The following is a 23709-nucleotide window of genomic DNA, read 5'->3' on the forward strand; positions in this document are numbered from 1 at the left end:
TACAACGTCATTCTCGGGTTATAACAAATAATTTAAGTTTGGTCATTTGATCCCAATGACCTACAAGGCATAGAGCGGCCTATATCAAACAGTCGATTAATACAAATGGGCTGTGCATCAACATGCTTGTCTGGATTAGAGGTTAAACATCACGGTTATGTCTGGCGATTATGTTTAATGCAATAGGCAGTTGGAATAAACATGTTCGCGTAGGTGGATGAGTGAGTGATCTGACGCACGCGTGAGTGGGCAAACAAGCGAGTGAGTGGACTTGTAAAACAAACGGCACGAAAGTGATTTGATTGGTACAGCGAGTGGTCAAATTTGTAATAATTGAGAGGATGAGTGAATCAAAAGGTTGCTAAATCTTAGCGTTTTTACAACCTCTCTAGGCCGTCCAACATCAAACAGAAACTACTGCTTCCCAACAACATGGACAGACAACGCAAGTGGGCTGACATCTTGGAGGACTATGATGGTAAGTCTCAGTTACCTGCATCACGTGGCTTTTATGCAACGGAGGCAGCTCCCTGATTAATTATTTTTAGTGGACGTGGCTTGGTGGTGATGGGAAGAGGTAAACGGTCAAGGGTAGCAGACAGCATGGATTTAGAACTGAGTTTCAGCCATATTGGTTTAAATTGGGGTCTCAACTTTATTAAATTGATGATCTCAACATGCTTACAAAAATATGACTTGTAAAGTTTTACTGCCATGTGACTAATGTTTCTCAACAGCAGGTCATGTTATGTGTTAAGAGGTAATTACAAGAATCTCAGAATTAGTTGTGTGAATATCCACGTGCTTCGTTCTCTAATACATTACTCGTCCTTTGAATTAATTTTGTTTTCCGTAGCCCGGGAGTCATGGCGCCAGTCGACCACGTGGGGGGACATTATGGATGAAGTGGACCCTTTCCCAGGCCAAAGCTATGAAAATCGTTCCCCAAAGGTGTGTATGGGGTCTAAGGGAGTCAAACACCACATTCTCTCCACACTCCCACACCATTGCACCAAAACATCACTACACCTCACATCACCACACCATCTCTTCACATCTCCTTTCTCATCACACCACACCACCACCAACTCGATACAATATACTCTCAGGTTTTTTCGGTAAAGTCACGTATGTGACTCTTTCTTAGGTTTTTTCGGTAAAGTCACATACGTGAGTATGAATCCTTGCAGTCACGAAAGCTTCAAATCGAGAATCAATACAATATCATAGAGCCTCATAAAGCGTCAATACCATCACAGGACACCGTCTCTCCAGAACATTCCACAATTTCACCTCTCCATATCACAACACCATCTCCCAACACCATCACTCCATCTCTCCACCATCACGTCATGCCATATCCCACTCGTGCAGGCAAATGAAGTCGCCATTCATTACCAATGAAGACAGAATGATATCAGGCAGTCTCATGAATTATGTCTGTGAGCTGATTGGAAGTTGCCATTCCAGTTACCCATTATGGGTGCTGCAATAAAATTTGTCCAGATTATGGGCATCCAGATCTTTACAATAGAACATTCTGTGGAAACTATTGCCCGTGATGATTGTTGCCAACAATCGCCATGAAATCGTTGTAGACTATCACTGCATTAAGTGCGTGTATTGAATTTGTGAGAATATGAGGATGTAACATGTATTTTGATAACATTAGGTGATGGTGTATATTCATACGTTTGCTAGCATGTTTGCATGAGTTAATGTGCATTATTGCATTCGTACATAGATGTGCGAGTATGCATTTGTGTTTCTCTATGTGCCCGTCCATGTTTGTGTGCCTGCGAGAATGGATTTTGTCCTGAGTGTGCATGTCTGAATGGTCATGTGCTTATCTTCGCGTGAACAGAGGAGCATTGGGGAGGTGAAGAACTTCAGCGGAGTGAAGCGTCTCCAGGAGGACAAGCGCCTTGCGAAGGATAAATGCCCAATGGAAGAGAAGCGCCCCAATGAGGTGAAGCGCCTCGCCAAGTTGAAGCACCAAACGGAGCAGAAGTGCCTTCGAAATAATATCCTCAAAGACGTGAAACGGGTCATGGAAAAGCGCCTCCTTGAAGAAACGCGCTTCATGGAGGAGAAGCGCCTTCGCGAGGTGAAGCGTCTCAAGGAGAAGCATCTGGAGGAAGAGAAGCGCCTCATAGATGTGAAGCGGGTCGAGGAAGAGAAGCGCCTCATGGAGGAGAAGCGGGTGGAAGAAGAGAAGCGCCTTGTCGAGGAGCAGCACCTCATTGAGGTGCAGCGAGTCGAGGAAGAGAAGCGCCTCATGGAGGAGAATCGCCTCTTTGAGGTGAAGCGTCTCATAGAGCTGAAGCGTCTTGTGAAAAAAAATAAGCGACTTGAGGAGAGGCGCTTTCGCAAGGTGAAGCTCCTCGAGGAGAAACGTCTCATTCAGGAGAAGCGCCTCGTTGAGGTGAAGCGTCAAGAGGAGGAGGAGCACTTGATGGAGGAGAAGCGTCTTGTGGAGCAAAAGCGCCTCGAGGAAGAGCAGCGCCTCGCCAAGATCGAGCGACAATGGCTCCAGACCGCTACCACCAGCAGCAGCACCACTACCACTGACACCACCTCCACCACCGCCGCCATCGCCGCCGCCACGTCCTCCAATCCTGTGTGGGGCCCAATAGCTCCGAGCTTTGAAGAAGAGGGCTTCCAAGAAGACAAAGCAAACTCCGGAGTCGCTGAGCCACGGTAAACCACTCTGCGTGTGCGCCCTGTGTGTTTATTTTTGCTATTTATTGCCATGCTTCTCACGCAGCATCAGCCTTACTCGGTCTCAAAAAAATTTTCGGAGGATTCTGCCAAATTTGCTCGCATTTTGCAAGAAAGTTGCTACTGTTTGCGATCCAAATTGAACGATTTGCATTGCTTGTTTAGGTTCAGTAACAGGGAGAAAGCTGCAGAACCTTCCCAGAACAGCTGGCTGCATAATCCACACGGAGCATGTGGCCAAACGTGGAAATCAAACCCAGATCAATGTTGCTGTGATGCACAGGTGCTCAAGCCCTGTCGCACTCTCAAAATTCACAGACACTGCAAACCCCACGTGTACATTCCGCTATACTGAGGACAGATTTATTTTTCATAACTGGTTTCTGGGTTAGACCACATAACGAAGTGGGCATATCTTCACCATGTAACCCTCCATCCACCGTGAGATTTTCGCTGTCTATCGCCTGTTGCCAGGCCAGGTACCAAGTCGCCTCGTAATGCACAGCGACAGCTACCACTGAGAGGGGTGTCCAATTTAAAACGCGATGAGAAGAGAGATGCGAGAGGCTTATCGCATGCAATGCACTCTGATATGCCTTCTACGTCAAGGGAGGTGGTTCTCTCGACCGCAAATCACCGACAGACGCTTTTTTGAAATCGTGGATGTGTTGAAGCGGCCAAATAGTCGTGCACTCATTCTTCACCGCTTACAGTTCAGATCTTGCTTCACGCCTTGGCTATTATTGCTGCTGCATTGACCACACAGATCCACACCCATTCCGTCACAGTGGACGTTCAGGATCTCTATCGATGCCATTTGAAATGCTTAGGACATTATGTGCAAGGGGTCAATTAGAATATACATATAGAAAATTTTCAATCTAGATTTGAAGTTTTCGTGACTACAGGGATCCATACTCTTTGGTTATATCGGTAAATTCACGTAGGCATAAAATAAAATAAATTAAATTAAATCATGACGTTTCGATTGCCATGTCATTATTGCAAGAAAGTTTCTTGCTGTGGTTTTCCCACCTGATGATGATTGCTTGTGTTGCAATCGAAACGTTGTGACTTTATTCATTATATTTTATACCTACGTGACTTTACCGAAAAAAACAAAAAAATGTCACTTCAAAATATTCAGCTAAATTTGCACAGCAACGCCACCCACTACTGTGAAACTACAGCAGTCTGTGTGAGACACAGCTGCACCTATCTCAAGGATAGCCTGGCGCCATGAGAATGACAGCACCAATACTAAGCACACTCACTGGCCATGTCGTTATTGCTGTTTCTATTCAGCTCGAATTAATCCGCCACACATTCCACCCACGGACGATGGGAAGATGGCGATGTCTGCCGTAGCAGCAAGGTGGAACGGTGTCGTGTTTGACAGACAACCATCAGTTTTACCATGTCTAGTGGTGGTCTCCCTGTTACAGGTTGAGTCACAAACCGCACCTCTCCATAACAAAGGCTCAGCCTTTGATATGCAGTCTATTCTTAGTCTTAAGCCTCACCTTACCATATTAATAAAAGTATGCGGCCCTTGCCCCACCACCTTCTCCAACCATTATATAAACGAAGTGGTAGCTTCTGCAATCTCTCATTTACCTGATACAGCTGTCGTGGCTGTGACGGTTCCACCTGAAGACGGAAGCTTGTGTTGCCTCCGAAACGTCGTGATTTTTATTTTTTACGTTATTTTATTTTACTTTTTAATGTTTTTTTACCTACGTGACTTTACCGAAAAAACCTAAGAATATGAATCATTGCAGTCACGAAAGCTTCAAATCTAGAACGGTGTCGTGTTGTCTCTTCACAGATCTGAGCCAGCTCAGCCCTCCTCCTCACTCGTCCAGGCCTTTGAAGTGAAGACAGAGGTTATGGAGAAGGAGACGAAGGAAGAGGTGAAGGAGATGGAGGATGAAGTAGAGACGGAGGAAGAGAAGGCAAAGGAGGACGAGATTGTGATGGTGACAATGGAGGAGAACACGGAGGGAGAGGAGAAAGACAATACAGAGATGGAGGACAAGGAGACAACAAAGGATGAACAGATGGTCGTGGTGGAGGACATGGAGACGACGGACAAAGGGGAAACAATGGTGGTGGAGGAGGAAGAGAAGACGGTGGTGGAGATGGTGGTGCCGGAAGTTGAGGAGGAGATGAAGGAGGAAGAGATGGTGCTAGCGGAGGAGAAGAAGATGGAGAAGATGGAGGTGGCGCAGGAAGAAGAGGAGGTAGAGGAGAAGATGGTGGTGGAGGATGAAGAAGAGGGGATGGAGGAGGATGAGACGGAGGAGAAAACGGAAGAGGTGCAGGTGGAGATGCACGAAAAGAAGAGGAAGCGAGGGGGCCTCGCTCGCGTGGCGAGAGCGATCGCCTCACTCCTCCGCCGCGTGCTGCTTTGTGGTGGCAGGTCCACCGCCCAGTAGGGGTGGTGGCGGTGGTCGTGCATCGGTGCCGACCGTGACCGCTATCACCACACTACCCGCCCACCCCGTGATACTCGCTACACACACCACACGGTTCCCCAGAGAGACGGTGCAACGTTCAGGTCCAGAATACCGAAGTATACCGGGAATCACCTGTACTTAAAAACACGTAAATTGATAACACTATAAACAATAACACTAAACATTAAACGACAAAAAAAGCTACCAACTGGTTTTATAATTTATACCACCATAAACGGAGGTACGGTATTTTAATTTCATTAGAAGTATTATAATGGAACTCTACACATGTTTGTTAATTGTCCGTTCAATCGAACCGACGGTCGGATATGTGAACTGTGGGGGTCGAGGGTAAGAATGGCATTCAAATTTTAGAATGACAATTTGGTCGTTTTAGCAAATTACTGTACTTGAATGTATGTTATGTGCAAATGCAAATTGTTAGTCTAAAATGCGAGTGAGGGGTTAAGAGGTGCACGTTTAATTCAGTGTTAACATTTATTTTAGCATCATATTTAAGGACACTGTTGTTGATGTCGGTCATACAATGTCGGTCATACAGGAGTGTGATTTCATTCATGAGTAGTATTCACAGAGCCCCGATGACACTAACCTACCTAAAGTTATGGTTAAAAAATAAATCTTGAGTGACTTAATTCTCAGCTCAGACATGATCATCGCAATCATTTCCAAAGACGTGTGGGGTCCTGCGAGAGCAGGTCCCGACAACAAACAGCTGGGCAGCAGAATCGGAAGTAGCTGCGTTGCCCTCGAAATGTGATGTTGCTGCTGTTGTTGCTGCTGTAGTTGCTTCTGTTGCTGTAATAAACGCAGGGAGGTGGTGTTCCGTGATGGGATGACGCCTTTGATTAAAGCCTCTGTTCAAACTCACCCGATTGACGCCCTTGATCGTCGCATTTGATCAACTCTGATATTGTAGACTCTCACATGTTAAGCTCTATCATAGTGAAACATAATATTATAACCTATGAACTACAACCTATCCATTGTAACGCTGTAAAAGAATATTACCTATTGGGTTTCACTCCCTCGTCGAGAAGGCCGCTCTCTTCCTTTTCTAAAGTTACATGCTAATTTCTCTCGCTGGAACACCTCTCGTAGCCTGGACCAATGCTCAGACAAAGATCTACTGAACACTAATCACATCGTCCAAGTAAATCAGGCACTGTTCCCACTTGCAAAGCCCCGCATCACCAACTCCATCAGCCGCTGGAACGTCGCGGGTGCATTAGGTGAGTCCGAACGGCAAGTACTCGAAACTCGAATAAGCCCATCGGGGTGGTGAATGCGGTTTTCGGCCGATCCTCCTCCGCCATCTCTACCTGCCAGTACCCGGACGCGAGATCGAGGGTGGAAAAATACCGCGCTCCTGCGAGACTGTCGAAGGTGTCATCGATGCGGGGTATGGGGAAGGCATCGCCGAGCGTGACTGCATTTAGTTTACGGTAATCGACGCAGAACCGGGTTGACCCATCCTTTTTCGTTACTAGTACCACCGGGGCTGACCAGGGGCTCGCCGAGGGCTGAATTATGTTATCGCGAAGCATGTCCCCAACTGCCTCTTTGATTTGGGCGCGTTCGGGTGCGCCCACTCGGTACGCAGGGAGTTTGATGGGTCGGGCTGCACCGGTGTCAATTTGGTGCTTAACAAGATCGGTCCGACCCACGTCCGAGTCGTGTTCACTGAATACGTCGGCATACTCCCGCAGTAACTCGCGCAGCCGATCGCCCTCTCCCTTAGGTAAATCCGCCCATGGTACATGTAACGCGTCGAGCAGGGGAACGACCTCGGCTCGGGGAGTCGGGCCGACTCGCCAGGCCAGGTCCTGGTCACCCTCAGGACGACCGGGGTCTTCGGCCCAGAGTGCGAACACCGAGTCGTTAGAGTGGCGTGCGTGCAGGGGGTGTACGGTGGCTATCGGGGTGCGCCGTCGCAGTGTCGCTGGGGTATTGTGGGGGTTAAACATCCGCATAAACAATCGGTCCCCATCTGCGTTTACCAACGTGGCGGATCCCACTATCCCATACCGTTTTGCCAACTCAGGGTGAGGAGTTAGCATTACCTCCCCTGATGGTCGGAGCGCGGGGTCGGTGGGGGATGTTGCCACCGGCACCAGCATCTCGGTGAGCGGGTCGATGGTGACTGCCGTCGCCAGGATAGCGGCCACAGGTGCAAAGCGGCGGCGCGTTGGTTTTCGTCCCAGGAACGGTATCCGCTCGCCGTTGCTCTCCATGGTGGCGCATCGCTGGCGGGGTTGCACGTTGAGTCCCAACCGTTCTAGGAGGTCGGTGCCTGCGATACACTCGTGACACAACGCACTCGACACGTAGAACTCCTGCGTGCACACCTGGCTGCCTATGCGGACCTCTAGGGTGGCTCTCCCCAGCAGCCCCATTCCGGCTCCGCTCGCCGTGTGCAGCGCGCGGTCCGGTGCCTGCAGGTGACGCACGTCGACCCCGATCGCGCTGCAGTGTGCTGCGCTCACGAGCGAGGCCACCGCCCCCGTGTCCAGCAGGATTCGGGTACGCACTCCGTTTACCTCCCCTTCCACCAGCGACGTGGCCCCCGTGATCCCCGCCACCAGCTCCCGCAGCCAGTCGCCAGGAGTCACCGTTTCTGTGGGCGTTGTTGCTGGAACCTGTGTGGAGATCACTCGCTCGCCATTATTCTCATTATCGTCTATTTGTATTGGGACCGCGTCGATTGCACCCCTAGTTGGTCCGCTCTCTAGGGGGCGTTGGAGTTTAACCCCCGCGTCTGCCTAGCTCGGGTGATTTCCGGACAATCCCTCACTAGATGCCCTCGGCGATCGCACATATAACATGCCCGGGGAGGGGGGGCGGCTCCGTAGCGGGTCCCCTGTCCACTCCCTCTCCCTCCCCCAGTACGCAGTTGTCCCAAATCGGACTCTAATTGGGACACCCTCCCGGATAGTCCCCCTACTGTCGAGCGTAGTTCACCCATCTCAGACTGGAGGGTCTTCATATTTTTATTTGCTTCCTCGCGTATATCTCCTATGCCGGTCTGTAGCCCGGCTACCCAACCCGGAGTCGTCTCGCTGGGTCTCTGTGGCTCTCTTTCCCGGCCCCTTACCGTCCTCGCGAGCTCCTGTTCCTCCTCCTCGTCTTCCGAGAGCAGGCTCGCAATGGCGCGCTCTCGTCCCAGCCCCCGGAGCTGCGCGCGTTCGCTGTGAATTCTTTCACACTTACGTGCGCGCTCGACAAGGGTGTTAAAGGGAAGACGTGGGCAGCTCATGTCTGGCTGCCACCACGCCGTGCGAGACAGGTACCGCTGGATTTTCTCGGCGGCCAGTTCCTCAATAACATCAGTTGCGTACCCCGGGCGTGCGATCTTTGTTAACTCGCGCACATCCTCGGCGTAATCACGTAGATCTTCGCCAGGTTGGCGACGGCGCGCCTCTAAGGCCGATTTTGCTTCCTCCTCGTCACGCGTGCCAAAACGCTGATCGAGTCGGCGCATCAGCTCCTCTAGCTGTGTCTGTGCGCTCGCGGGTAACGCTTCTACAAAATCGGCTGCCCGCCCATCAAGATTCATATTAAGTTGACGTACTGCCTGCGCGTCCGTCCATCCATTAATTTCCTTGGCCCCTAAGAGATTGCGGGCGAATGCCTTCCACGAAGGGGCCCCCCGGCCGGTAAATATTAGTCTTATTTTAGCGTGAGGTAACGCGGGGGTCCGTACCGCTTCTGACACCAATTTGTGGGGGCCGTTGGCCCCCGGGGTCCCTCCCGCCTGCATCCCCTATTCGTTTACGTTACCCCACCTCCCTATTACCCGCTACGGTTTCGCCGGCATTCGAACGCGACACCCCTACTATTTACAGCCTCGCGCCGCGCTCCCACGCTGCGAACATACATGCGCACATCATCATCAATCAAACGCCGTGCTCGCAGTATAGCCCTGTGCGGCACGTTACCAATGCGCATCCGTATTATACACGTAGTGAACGTGCGCGCACACACGCATACAGCTCCACACGCGATACCCACTCTTGCGCCGCTCTGCGCAGCGCTCGCCGCCTGCTGGCCGCTCACGTTATGAGCGCGCACCTGGGGGACGCCGATTACGCACGCCGCGAGCTTACGCACACACAGTACCACACGCGTTCCCACACGCTCACACTGCACGACAAGATCACGCGAGACCACGCTTCGCTATTAATGATTTATTACCTGGTAACTAATGTTGAATCAGTGAGTCGACGAGGCTGGCCTATTCCACTAAACCGGCACCTATTCCCTATTTATCGGCTATGATTCTAATTCACCTTCTTACTCACTGTTAAGTGTCCACGGCGGTCCGCTGATCCTTGTGTTAACCGCGTGCCTCGGTGCGTCGCACGGACGTCCGGGTCGCTGGCTCGAGCTGCGTCTGGTCCTCTGGCGCTGGAGTAAGAGAGCGATTTCCCCTTTGCGCTCCCCATTTATCCTGATTCCCGGACCCCTACCCCCTTCCCACGCATCGTGCGCCTTCGCTATGCTAATTAATCCTTTGTCCGCGCGGCGTGAACTCCAAACAATGGCACGCGCCCCCCTCGCCCGGGCCAGGCAGCTCCGCGGTGCCTTTGTTCCGCTAATCAATGAGCGACCTGCACGGCGCAAATTCCAATCAATCCTTTTCTCACGCAGGCCCCCGTCATCGAGGTTCATGCGGCGGTGTCCATCACAAAGGCGCGCCGTGGGAATTTGTGCACGGCTGCCCGCGTGACCCCGCTCTCCAGGTTATTCATACTAATAGCCTTCTCCTTTAACTCCCCTAATAATGGTGCCTGCGTGTTTTCTAATGAAGCTCCTCCATCACAATGCTTATTCCCTCTGCCTGCCCCGTCGATACTCGCGTGTGTGGGGGGAAATGCGCCTCAACCGCGGTGGCCGAATGCCCCACGCCGCGACCACACCATATTAAGGCCGGCCGCAGCGCCGCGGTGCCACGTAGCACGGGGGAGGTCATCCAATTCCCTGATCGCCGGAGACCGTGAGAATTAATCCCGATAAGGGTCTCTCGGATAAAAACCGGTCGATCAGGTAACCTTCCCTTCCAGCTTTATGGGGGGGGGGGGGGGAATGCGTGCGGGTGTGTGCTTATGTGGGGGGGGGGATGGGGGGCAGTGCGGTGGGGGAAGCCGGGTGGCTCCCTGGCTCAGCAGAGCGGCCCCGTCGCTGTGGCACCACAGTGCACCAAGGATCGGCCCTGTCACCACTCCTGTTTATCCTGTGCATGGACACGATCACTGCCGACCTGCACATGCCCCTGGCATGGTCAATTCTCTACGCGGATGACGTCCTCCTCTCAGATGAAGAGAGAGGAGAAGTGGAAAGACAAACGCGCATGTGGAAAGAACGTTTGGACGAAAACGGGATGAGGTTCAACATCAAAAGACGGAGAAGATCTGAAGAAAGTGACGGACTTTAAGTACCATCAGCTCAGATGGTAGCATCACGACTGATGTGAGGTCACGAGTCAATGCGGCATGGATGAAGTGGAGGCAAGTCACCGGAGTCCTCTGTGATAGGAAAATGCCGGATAGGCTGAAGGGAAAAATTTACAAGACCATCGTCCGACCGGTGGCACTCTATGGATCCGAGTGCTGGCCAGCCACAACTGTACACGAACAAGCTCTCCACACCATGGAGATGAGGATGCTCAGATGGAGCCTCGGACTCACTCGATGGGATCGTGTCATGAACGAAGACGTTTGGAATCGACTTGGTGTGGCCCCCATTGCGGACAAGATGCTTGAGGCAAGGCTTCGGTGGTACGGCCGTGTGATGCGAAGTGAAGAGTCATCAGTGGCCAAGACTGCCATGCGTATTGAGCCAGAGGGCCGCCGTCCACGCGGACGTCCGAAGAAGCGATGGATGGATCGAATAAAGGAAGACATAAAGACGGTCAACGCATCCCCTGAAGATGCCCTGGACCGAGCCAAATGGAGAAGACAATGCCGAAAAGCGGACCCTGCGCCACAGCGGGAACAACGCTAGGAAGAAGATTACCTATTGGGTTTCACTCACTCGTCGAGAAGGCCGCTCTCTTCCTTTTCTAAAGTTACATGCTAATTTCTCTGCATTCACTTTAAATCGAGGACAAAGTTTTTATTCAAAATAGGCGCACAATTACACACTGAGATGCACTTACATATTCATGCATGAAGCACAATGGGCACATTACCCTTCGGTATGTTAATAGACATGCGGATTGTACCTTCCAAAATTAACAATCGAATGCAAATATCCTGAAAGACAAAGGATTGGATCCTAGGGGGGGGAGTTATAAGGCGGCTCAGAAGCAGAGCTCAATGCCATTTCGAGAGGGAACTTGATGAGGTTGGACGCTCGACTCGTCGCTCTGCTGATCGCCCTTCAACCGCGAGACAACGCAGCCTGGTCAGCACAATTGCTGTGTCGACAGTTAGGCGACTTTGCGTCGGGAGAGTTCGTGGCGACATCTTCAGACGGGTTCCAGACATCGATCTACCGTGAATCTCCAAGTAAGTGTCTGTTTTCGCGGATAAACTCTTAAACGTGTTCGTCGTCAAATTAGCGGGATTTTTTGGCGTCTCGGTTAGACGCGAGTGTCGTTCTTGTTTTAGTAGTTAACAAAATCCAAAACTCAACGCTAAACATCCTTGCGGCCGATAGCGTACTTTTGACTCGATAACACCGCTGCAGTTACTACGCTCACATGGAGCAGAGACGCTCTCCACAGCCCCACGCACACGGAGGCAAGAAGCCATGCAATTGCTCTGTGTGTGGGAAGTCTTTTTCATGGTCATCACATCTTAAGAGACACCAGAGAACACACACGGGCGAGAAGCCGTTCCTGTGCTCTGTGTGCGGGAAGACATTTGCACGGTCATCACATCTTCAGAGTCATCAGAAAACATACACGGGCGAGAAGCCATTCCTGTGTTCTGTGTGTGGGAAGACATTTGCACAGTCGTCAAATCTTCAAGCTCATAAGAAAACACACACGGGCGAGAAGCCATTCCTGTGCACTGTGTGTGGGAAGTCATTTTCACAGTCATCAAAACGGAAGAGGCATCAGAAGGTCCACGATGATAGGAAGCTGAAATCAAAAGCTGAAATTCAAGGTGCTGTAATGAATCCTGAAGATAATTCCACCTTCGATCCCATGCAGTTGGATCCCGAGAGATGGCTGGATGTAATGGAGTGGCTCGAGGATCAAACCGAAAGCTCGGGGTGACTGAAATATAATGTTGCATGCGGTTATACCTATTAAGCTGTCTTGAGTACTTTTGTGTGTAATTCTGACCCTTTAGTTTTACAGTTCGTTTGAAAGTTTCTCGAAGTGCAGGTGGTGATTTTTGATGTTGTCGGATTACTTGGTGAAGTGGTGTGATGAGCAGTGGTTGTGAGATGGTTCAATTCCGGACAATATTGTAGTGTTTAAGTCTTCCTGTTGAGCTAAAGTTGGAATGCATCTGTAGTTAGATCTTTACTCAACATTTTAAACGGGTTTTTTCAGGTATAAAGCTTTTTTTGGTTGGTAATAATCGACTTTAGGATGTACATTGATGACGCGATCGTTGGATATATGGCCTTGACTTCAACATAGACGCACAGTGAACAAATGTGGTGAACTAATAAGGAAATAATGGGGAATGATACTTTAACGCTTTGGTATTCCTGGAACGGAAATGGTTTGCATTGCACTGGAAATGTGTGAACATAGGACATAATACATATTCCCTTCGAGTTTTGACGTAAAAATGATTGCAGATGAATAAAAACGTAACTTGGCTGTCTCTCCACTAACATGTGTCCCTGGAGGGGAAAGGTCCCCATTATAAATCTATTCACAACGTTACGGTCCCTAACCATCAAGTATGACATGTGAACTGTAACACTATCAACGATAACAAAAATAATTAAAATACAATAATCTATTAACTAGTTTCATCATTTATAACACCAAAAACAGAGGTACGGTATTATTAGTTTTGAACAAAATAAACGGAGGTTCGTAATTATAATCGCATAATAATAATTATAATCGCACTGTGATAATCTTAGAATCATACTGTGACCATATGCATGTTAAGTGAATGCGAACCGGGGGTAGGATATGCAAGATTTGAATCTCATTACAATTATTAAAATCCCACGTTAGTCGTATTAGAATAAAACTGTCCACTGTTGGATGAATGTCATGTTAATTGAATCGAATAGCTATATACGGTATGTAAACAGATAAAGTGTATAACAATCACATATTATAACATAATTGCATTTCATATGATGTGAAAAAACTACGTTCATTTAAAAAAAACTGAGAATTTCGTGTGGGGAGATGGAGCACAGTGGATCGGATCGTCTCCGCTGCTGTCGACGGGGCCAAGCAGCGAATGTTTAACTCCAGTCACAGGGCCTTACCCAAACTACATCTCCCCAACAAGGCAGCCTTCCCTCTGCTGTGTATTTTAGCCGTATATTTGAGGACGCTATTGAAGATAACAATTCGTCAAGAAAAGGCAAGATTACAATGTCTTTCATAAAGGAGTATGGCACTAACCTGCACTCAGTTATGTTGAAACAAAGTAAACATTAATCGCTCAAATCTCAGCTCATTCATGGTCATTGCAATTATTTCCAAATCCGTGTGGGGTTCCACGAGGACAGGGCACGGTTAAAAACTCTCACGTTATAAACTCACACTGTAAGCTCTAACATTATAAACTCTAACAATATTACTTTTATAGCTATACATTAAAACGCTATAACAATAACACTGTAAACTAATTTTATAGTAAAATCTCATGTTGTGAACTCTAACAATAAAACCTATGAGCTCTACATTATACCGCTAAAAATAACATTATAAGCTAGTGTTATAGATTGGAACACCATACAATGAAGTGTGATATTGGAATCGCATTCCAATTATTAGAATTACTCGGTGGTCCTCTTAGAATCACACTATGCTCGTAAGTACGTTACATGTCTGTATGTAACATGTCTGTAGCCTGTAACACTGCTTACGACACCGGAATCACGATATAGCAACGACAACGACGAGACAGCAACAAGCCACGACCCGATATTCCACCAAAACAGCCCCGGACCTCGTTCCTCCCCCTCTCTTATTCTCGGTGTGAATCTACCACCACCCTTTGTCCCGCCTTCCCTTCTTGAACTCTCTCTATCCTATTGTCACCGCTTGTCCCTTAGTAGATGCACTGTCTTCACATCAGCAATATGTTTTAGAAGCCAAGTGCATCAGGGCAGCAGCTGTAGCAAAATTCCCCGACGCCCAACAATCACAATCTTAACGGGCAACTGCAAGGGGTACGCGGTGTGACCACACTCACTCGACAACAACAACAAACCAACACAATAACCACAACAATAAAAATCAAACGTTTTTCACCCGGGCAACGCCGGGTACTACTGCTAGTTAATAATATACAGCATTGATATTTTGCGTGGAGCCTACAAGCGCAACCTTGCGCATTTTGACCTGGTTCTCGACGCCCGTCCCGCGCCCATGGTAGAATCTTGTGCATGTCGGGGCGTCAAGGGTTCGCACCACAGCCTTGAAGGATTAGGCAGGTCCCTGGCTTCTTTTGAAGAATATGACCAGGCTCCAGGCACCGGTTCCTCGCACGTGGCGGATCCTTGAGGCACCCCGGGCCTCAGGGGCTCGGAAACTGTGGGCGCCACAACACATTCCCTTTGGCGTACGGTTTCCATTGCCGAGAGCCCCACCGCGTTGGACACACCAGACTTGGGCTGTACAGGACATGGGGATGAGCTGTCCGGGTGGGGACGGACATAACTACATGCGCACACACTGCGGCCATTTCACCTCTATGACTTCTACCTGTCGCCGCCGTGGGCGGAGCAACTTGGTGGACGTACCCGGTGTCACCTTTGGGCAATACAACCTGTCTACGACCGCCCATGGAAGCACGTGTTCCCGCCGCCCCGTGTTCTTTTCATTAGCGGCTTGCGCTCTGGCAGGGAAAGTTCCTCGTTGTAAATCGTTTCGCAACGTTCTGGTCCCGAAACCCGAAGTATACGGGGGATCACCTGTACTCTATAACATGTAAACTGATAACACTATGAACAATAACACTAAACATTCAACGACTTTAATTTTTTTATAATAGATTCCACCATAAACGGAGTTACGGTATGAGAATGTCATTAGAAGCATTTTAATCGCTCATATGTATGTAAAGTATACGTTCAATCGAATCGGAGGACGGATATGCGAACTGTGGGGGTTTGCAGGGTTAGAATCGCATTAAAATTATTCTAGTAACAATATGTTCGTATGCGCATTTTACTGTGCTTGAATATATGTTATGTGCAAATGCGAATCGTTAGTCATAAATGCTAGGCAGGGTTTAAAATGTGCATGTTTAATCCAGTGTTAACGTTAATCCAGTGTTAGCATTATATTTAAGGACAATATTGTTAATATCAATTCGTCTGGACATGGCACGTGCCTTGTTCGTCTCGATCAACCAACATTAGTAGAATGTCGGTTATAAAGGATTTCGAGTTAATTCATAAGCAGTGTTCGCTGATCCCCGATGACACAGACCTATACACACAAACAAAGTACTCTTTATTAAATTAATTATCAGCTCAGACATCTTCATCTCAATCATTTCCAAATACGTGTGGGGTCCCGCGAGAGCAGGGCCTGGCAGCAAATATCTGAGCAGCGGAAGCAGCAGAATCAGAAGTAGCTGCGTCGCCCTCGAAATGTGATGTTGCTGCTGCTGCTGCATTTGCTTCTGCGTCGATCAAGATTGACGCTCTTGATCAACTCTGACATTGTAAACTCTCACATGTTAAACTCTACAATAGTGAAATATAATATTATAACCTATGAACTACAACCTAGCCATTGTTACGCTTTAAAATACGATTAACTGTTATAGCGCAGAACCACATAATTGGAGGTGTGGGATTATAATCGCATACTAATCATTAGAATCGCACTGAGCTAATTAGAATCACACTGTGGTTGTACGTATGGTAAGTTAATATGCCAACCGGGGGTAGGATATGCAGGATTAGAATCGAATTACAATTATTCGAATCCCACTCGTATTAGAATCACACTTTCCACTGTTGGATGAATGTGTCGCATCAAAGGAATCGAATAGCCATATAAGTATATACAGTATACACAAATAAAGAGTATAACAATCACACATTGTAACATAGATACAAGAAACATTATTTAAAAAACGTATTTACAAATATATATTCCACTTTTTTAAAACTCAGAATGTCGTCGTTCATGTGGGGAGATGGAGCGCAGTGGATCGTATCGTCGAAGCTGCTTTTCGGAATCCGCGTGATAACCCAGTCACATCGCCTAACTCCAGTGACAGCACCTTACCCAAGCTACATCTCCCCAACAAGGCAGCCTTACCGATGCTGTGTATTGTGTTTATGGGATAACAAAGGTGTGTATTATCCCATACGCCTTGCCCAAAAAGAGTGATTGTCCGCTTAACAGCCTCGCCTGTAAACCACCATTGGTGATAGTGTTGTTTGAGAGCAGCTATTAAAGTCGCTTTGGGAAACGAGGTGGTGGCTGGCCAAACCATGCCTTGTTGTTTGTCTCCGGAGTGATGACGGATACAAACCAGACCAAGCGGAGACCATGTACCAGATCGGATTTTGGTTACTGATGTTAGAGTGATTGTATTACAAGTGTGGTCACTACGCGTCTGTACGTGCTCACTCTCGAAGCTTGGCGGTTGTTGGCAACGCCACGGGGCTGCATTCACTTTAAATCGAGGACAATGGAGGGCATGGGGAACGTGTTTTTCCATTTATTCAAAATAAGCGCATAATTACACACTGAGATGCACTTACATATTCATGCATGAAGCACAATGGGCACATTACCCTTCGGTATGTTAATAGACATGCGGATTGTGCCTTCCAAAATTGACAATCGAATGCAAATATCCTGAAAGACAAAGGATTGGATCCTAGGGGGGGAGTTATAAGGCGGCTCAGAAGCAGAGCTCAATGCCATTTCGAGAGGGAACTTGATGAGGTTGAACGCTCGACTCGTCGCTCTGCTGATCGCCCTTCAACCGCGAGACAACGCAGCCTGGCGAGCACAATTGCTGTGTCGACAGTTAGGCGACTTTGCGTCGGGAGAGTTCGTGGCGACATCTTCAGACGGGTTCCAGACATCGATATACCGTGTCTATTTTCGCGGAAAAACTCTTAAACGTGTTCGTCGTCAAATTAGCGGTATTTTTTGCGTCTCGGTTAGACGCGAGTGTCGTTCTTGTTTTATCAGTTAACAAAATCCAAAACTCAACACTAAACATCATTGCGGCCGATAGCGTACATTTGACTCGATAACACCGCTGCTGTTACTACGCTCACATGGAGCAGAGACGCTCTCCACAGCCCCACGCACACGGAGGCAAGAAGCCATTCAATTGCTCTGTGTGCGGGAACTCCTTTCACGGCCATCACATCTTCAGAGACACCAGAGAACACACACGGGCGAGAAGCCATTCCTGTGCTCTGCGTGTGGGAAGGCATTTGCACAATTGTCAACTCTTCAACACCATCAGAAAACACACACGGGCGAGAAGCCATTCCTGTGCCATGTGTGTGGGAAGGCATTTGCACACTCGTCAACTCTTCAACACCATCAGAAAACACACACGGGAGAGAAGCCATTCCTGTGCCCTGTGTGTGGGAAGGCATTTGCACACTCGGTAACTCTTCAAGACCATCAGAGAACACACACGGGCGAGAAGCCATTCCTATGCCCTGTGTGTGGGAAGACATTTGCACACTCATCAACTCTTCAAGATCATAAGAAAACACACACGGGCGAGAAGCCATTCCTGTGCCCTGTGTGTGGGAAGGCATTTGCACGTTTCAAACTCATAAGAAAACACACACGGGCGATAAGCCGTTCCTGTGCTCTGTGTGTGGGAAGGCATTTGCACAGTCGTCAAAACGGAACAGGCATCAGAAGGTCCACGATGATAGGAAGCTGAAATCAAAAGGTGAAATTCAAGGTGCTGCAATGATTCCTGAAGATAATTCCACTATCGATCCCATGCAGTTGGATCCCGAGAGATGGTTGGATGTAATGGAGTGGCTCGAGGATCAACCCGAGAACTCGGGGTGACTGAAAAAATATTATGTCATGTGGCTATACCTCAATCACGTGCACAGTGGTGGTTTGTAATGTTATCGGATTACTTGCCGAATTGGTGTGGTGAGCACTGGTTGTGAGAGGGTTCATTGTAGTCGTTAGGTGTTCCTGTTGAGCTAAAGTTGGAATGCGTCTGTAGGTAAATCTTTACTCAACATTTTAAAGATTTTGTGTCAAGTGTAGAGCTTTTTTTTATAAATTTTTTTTTATTAATCGATTTTAGATAGCCGATTTCAGGATGTACATTGATGACGCGTTCGTTGGATATATGGCCTTGACTTCAACATAGACGCACAGTGAACAAATGTGGTGAACTAATAAGGAAATCATGGGAAATGATACTTTAACGCTTTGGTATTCCTGGAACGGAAATGGTTTGCATGGTACTGGAAATGTGTGAACATAGGACATAATAAATATTCCCTTCGAGTTTTGACGTAAAAATGATTGCAGATGAATAAAAACGTATTTTTAACAAATGTTTGTCCGTTCTTTATTTTATAATGTTCATTGCAAAAACATGTTAAGATAATTTCAGGTGGAGGATCTCCATCACACAAGTGTGCCCTTAACCGGCAGCATCTTGGCTGTCTACCCAATTAACACGTGTTCCTTGAGGGGAAAGGTCCCCGTAGTTAATCGTTCATCAACGTACCAGTCACTAATCCCGAAGTATGTCGGAGATAAACTTTACTTTATAACATGTAAACTGTAATACTATAAACGATAACACTAAACATTAAACGATTATAAACTAGTGTTTTAATTTATAACCATATGCAAAGGTCGGATATAAATTATTACGATTACAACATGGTCATATTACAATCACGATTTTCACTGCTAGATGTCATCGAATAACAAAAGACGGAATATATTTATAGATTATGAATGGTACTCCTGCAACTGCGCCAACCACCGGGCCATCTTCCCCCGCGGCTCCTTGAATGTAAGAAGGAACTGAAGAGCATAATGGTCAGTGCGTACGCGACATCTCCGGCCGTACAAATACGGCCGGAACTGTTTACATGCGAAAATCACAGCGTACAACTCTTGGCGGGTCACGCAATAGTTCAGCTCGGCCCCACTCAGGGTCCGGCTGGCGTACGCGATGACTCGTTCCGTCCCATCTTGTACCTGTGACAACACCGCGCCCAGCCCGCTGCTGCAGGCGTCGGTGTCCAAAATAAAATCGGTGGTAAAATCGGGGAAAGCGAGGGTGGGGGCGTGGGTGAGGTGGTCTTTGAGAGTGGTGAAGGCCGTCTGGCAGGCCCCCGTCCACTGATAGGGGTGCTTAGGGGAAGTGAGTTGGGTGAGGGGGCGTGCAATCTCGCTGAATCCCTTTACAAATCGACGATAATAGGTGGCAAGCCCCAAAAATGATCTGATCTCCGTCAAATTCCTTGGCCGTGGCCACTCCACTACGGCGCGTACCTTCTCCGGATCGGTGCGCACGCCTGCCTCGCTGACGCGATGCCCGAGGTACCCCACCTCGCGTTGTGCGATGTAACACTTACGTGGCTTGAGCTTGAGATGAGCCGCTCGCAGTCGCTGGAACACCTCTCGAAGCCTGGACCAATGCTCAGACAAAGATCTACTGAACACTATCACATCGTCCAAGTAAATCAGGCACTGTTCCCATTGCAAGCCCCGCATCACCAACTCCATCAGCCGCTGGAACGTCGCGGGCGCATTGGTGAGTCCGAACGGGAGTACTCGAAACTCGAATAATCCCATCGGGGTGGTGAATGCGGTTTTCGGCCGATCCTCCTCCGCCATCTCCACCTGCCAGTACCCGGACGCGAGATCGAGGGTGGAAAAATATCGCGCTCCGGCGAGGCTGTCAAAAGTGTCGTCGATGCGGGGTATGGGGAAGGCGTCGCCGAGCGTGACTGCGTTCAGTTTACGGTAATCGACGCAGAACCGGGTTGATCCATCCTTTTTCGTTACTAGTACCACTGGGGCTGACCAGGGGCTCGCCGAGGGCTGAATTATGTTATCGCGAAGCATGTCCCCAACCGCCTCTTTGATCTGGGTGCGTTCGGGTGCGCCCACTCGATACGCAGGGAGTTTGATGGGTCGGGCTGCACCGGTGTCAATTTGGTGCTTAACAAGGTCGGTCCGACCCACGTCCGAGTCGTGTTCGCTGAACACGTCGGCATACTCCCGCAGTAACTCGCGCAGCCGATCGGCCTCTCCCTTAGGTAAGTCCGCCCATGGTACATGTAACGCGTCGAGCAAGGGAACGACCTCGGCTCGGGGAGTCGGGCCGACTCGCCAGGCCAGGTCCTGCTCACCCTCAGGACGACCGGGGTCCTCAGCCCAGAGCGCGAACACCGAGTCGTTAGAGTGGCGTGCGTGCAGGGGGTGTACTGTGGCTATCGGGGTGCGCCGTCGCAGTATCGCTGGGGTATTGTGGGGGTTAAACATCCGCATAAACAATCGGTCCCCATCTGCGTTTACCAACGTGGCGGATCCCACAACCCCATACCGTTTTGCCAACTCCGGGTGAGGAGTTAGCATTACCTCCCCTGATGGTCGGAGCGCGGGGTCGGTGGGGGATGTTGCCACCGGCACCAGCATCTCGGTGAGCGGGCCGATGGTGACTGCCGTCGCCAGGATAGCGGCCACAGGTGCAAAGCGGCGGCGCGTTGGTTCTCGTCCCAGGAACGGGATCCGCTCGCCGTTGCTCTCCATGGTGGCGCATCGCTGGCGGGGTTGCACGTTGAGTCCCAACCGTTCTAGGAGGTCGGTGCCTGCGATACACTCGTGACACAACGCACTCGACACGTAGAACTCCTGCGTGCACACCTGGCTGCCTATGCGGACCTCTAGGGTGGCTCTCCCCAGCAGCCCCATTCCGGCTCCGCTCGCAGTGTGCAGCGCGCGGTCCGGTTCCTGCAGGTGACGCACGTCGACCCCGATCGCGCTGCAGTGCGCTGCGCTCACGAGCGAGGCCACCGCCCCCGTGTCCAGCAGGATGCGGGTACGCACTCCGTTTACCTCCCCTTCCACCAGCGACGTGGCCCCCGTGATCCCCGCCACCAGCTCCCGCAGCCAGTTGCCAGGAGTCACCGTTTCTGTGGGCGTTGTTGCTGGAACCTGTGTGGAGATCACTCGCTCGCCATTATTCTCACACCTTGTTTGTGTCGGGGCTACGTCGATTTCACCCCCCGGTGGTCCCCTCTCTAAGGGGGCCTTAGTGTTTGACCTTAGCTCTTGTCTAGCTCGGGCGACCTGAGGACAGTCCCTCACTAGATGCCCTCGGCGATCGCACACATAACACGCCCGGGGAGGGGTGGCGGCTCCGTAGTGGGCTCTCTGCCCACTCCCTCCTCCCCCAGTGCGCTGCTGCTCATACTCTGCTTCTAGTCGCGCTATCCTTCCAGTTAGCCCTCCTACCGTGGAGTCTAGTTCCCCCATCTCGGATCGGATGGTCTCAATGGAGGATTGCAGTTTGGTCATATTTTTATTTGCTTCCTCGCATACCTGAGTTACCCTCTCACCTACTTGGGTTATCATATCTCCCATGCCGGCCTGTAACCCGGCTACCCACCCCGGGGTCGTCTCGCTGGGTCTCTGTGGCTCTCTTTCCCGGCCCCTTACCGTCCTCGCGAGCTCCTGTTCCTCCTCCTTGTCTTCCGAGAGCAGGCTCGCAATGGCGCGCTCTCGTCCCAGCCCCCGGAGCTGCGCGCGTTCGCTGTGAATTCTTTCACACTTACGTGCGCGCTCGACAAGGGTGTTAAAGGGAAGACGTGGGCAGCTCATGTCTGGCTGCCACCACGCCGTGCGAGACAGGTACCGCTGGATTTTCTCGGCGGCCAGTTCCTCAATAACCTCAGTTGCGTACCCCGGGCGTGCGATCTTTGTTAACTCGCGCACATCCTCGGCGTAATCACGTAGATCTTCGCCAGGTTGGCGACGGCGCGCCTCTAAGGCCGATTTTGCTTCCTCCTCGTCACGCGTGCCAAAACGCTGATCGAGTCGGCGCATCAGCTCCTCTAGCTGTGTCTGTGCGCTCGCGGGTAACGCTTCTACAAAATCGGCTGCCCGCCCATCAAGATTCATATTAAGTTGACGTACTGCCTGCGCGTCCGTCCATCCATTAATTTCCTTGGCCCCTAAGAGATTGCGGGCGAATGCCTTCCACGAAGGGGCCCCCCGGCCGGTAAATATTAGTCTTATTTTAGCGTGAGGTAACGCGGGGGTCCGTACCGCTTCCGACACCAATTTGTTGGGGTCGCTAGCCCCCGAGATCCCTCCCTCGATAATGCTAACGGCCGGGCTAGCATCATCAATCGCCCCCCGCTGCTAAGCGAACCGCTGCTAAGTTCCTCACCTATGGTGTGGGAGCCGTCGCCCGCGGATTCCCCTCCACCGCGGGTCCGCGTAATGGGCATGGTTAATTACCGATTAGTATTCTGCCCCTCTCTACTACGATACTTCCCTTTCCTAATCGCGCGCCTGCAACCCACGCGGAGCGAACGCACGCACGCCCACACACACGCCGCTCCGCGCACTCCAACTCAACTCACGTTATACTCGCGCACCTGTATCACACACGGAGTGAACACACGCGACACCCACTCTCGCACCGCTCTGCGCAGCGCTCCCCCGAGGCGAGCCGCAGCACCACAGAATCACTGCGTACCCACGCGCAACCCGCGCGCTCAGCTCCGCGCAGCGCTCACTCACGTGGCGAACCACTGTGCACACAGCGCACCCACACGCTCACACTGCACGACAAGATCACGCGAGACCACGCTTCGCTATTAATGATTTATTATATGCTACCTGCGAATTGATGTTGAATCAGTGAGTCGACGAGGCTGGCCTATTCCACTAAACCTGTACCTATTCCCTATTTATCGGCTTACGCTACCCTACTTCACCTCCCCACTCACTGTTTGGTGCCCGCGGAGGTTCGCTGCTCTCTGCGCTAACAGCGTACCTCGATGCGTCGCACGGACGTCCGGGTCGCTGGCTGGAGCCGCGGCTGGTCCGCTGGCCTGGAGAGAAGAGAGCGACCATGCCCTGTCCCCACCCTGCCCATGGAAGCACGTGTTCCCGCTGCCCCGAGTTCTTTTCATTAGCCACTTGCGCTCTGGCGGGGAAAGTTCCTCGTTATGAATCGTTTCGCAACGTTCAGGTCCAGAATACCGAAGTATACCGGGAATCACCTGTACTTAAAAACACGTAAACTGATAACACTATAAACAATAACACTAAACATTAAACGACAAAAAAATGTATCAACTGGTTTTATAATTTATGGCACCATAAACGGCGGTACGGTATTTAAATCTC

At 50.1% G+C, this 23709-nt stretch overlaps 1 pseudogene; it reads left to right on the forward strand.

The window, feature by feature from the left end:
- The window catches only part of LOC133361354 (zinc finger protein 709-like), a 139798-nt pseudogene that overhangs the window by 18419 nt on the left and 97670 nt on the right, over positions 1-23709 (forward strand).

This window comes from Lethenteron reissneri, chromosome 72 (genome assembly GCF_015708825.2).
Source record: "Lethenteron reissneri isolate LAM-NWPU_2019-01 chromosome 72, ASM1570882v1, whole genome shotgun sequence".
In the NCBI taxonomy this organism is placed as follows: domain Eukaryota; kingdom Metazoa; phylum Chordata; class Hyperoartia; order Petromyzontiformes; family Petromyzontidae; genus Lethenteron; species Lethenteron reissneri.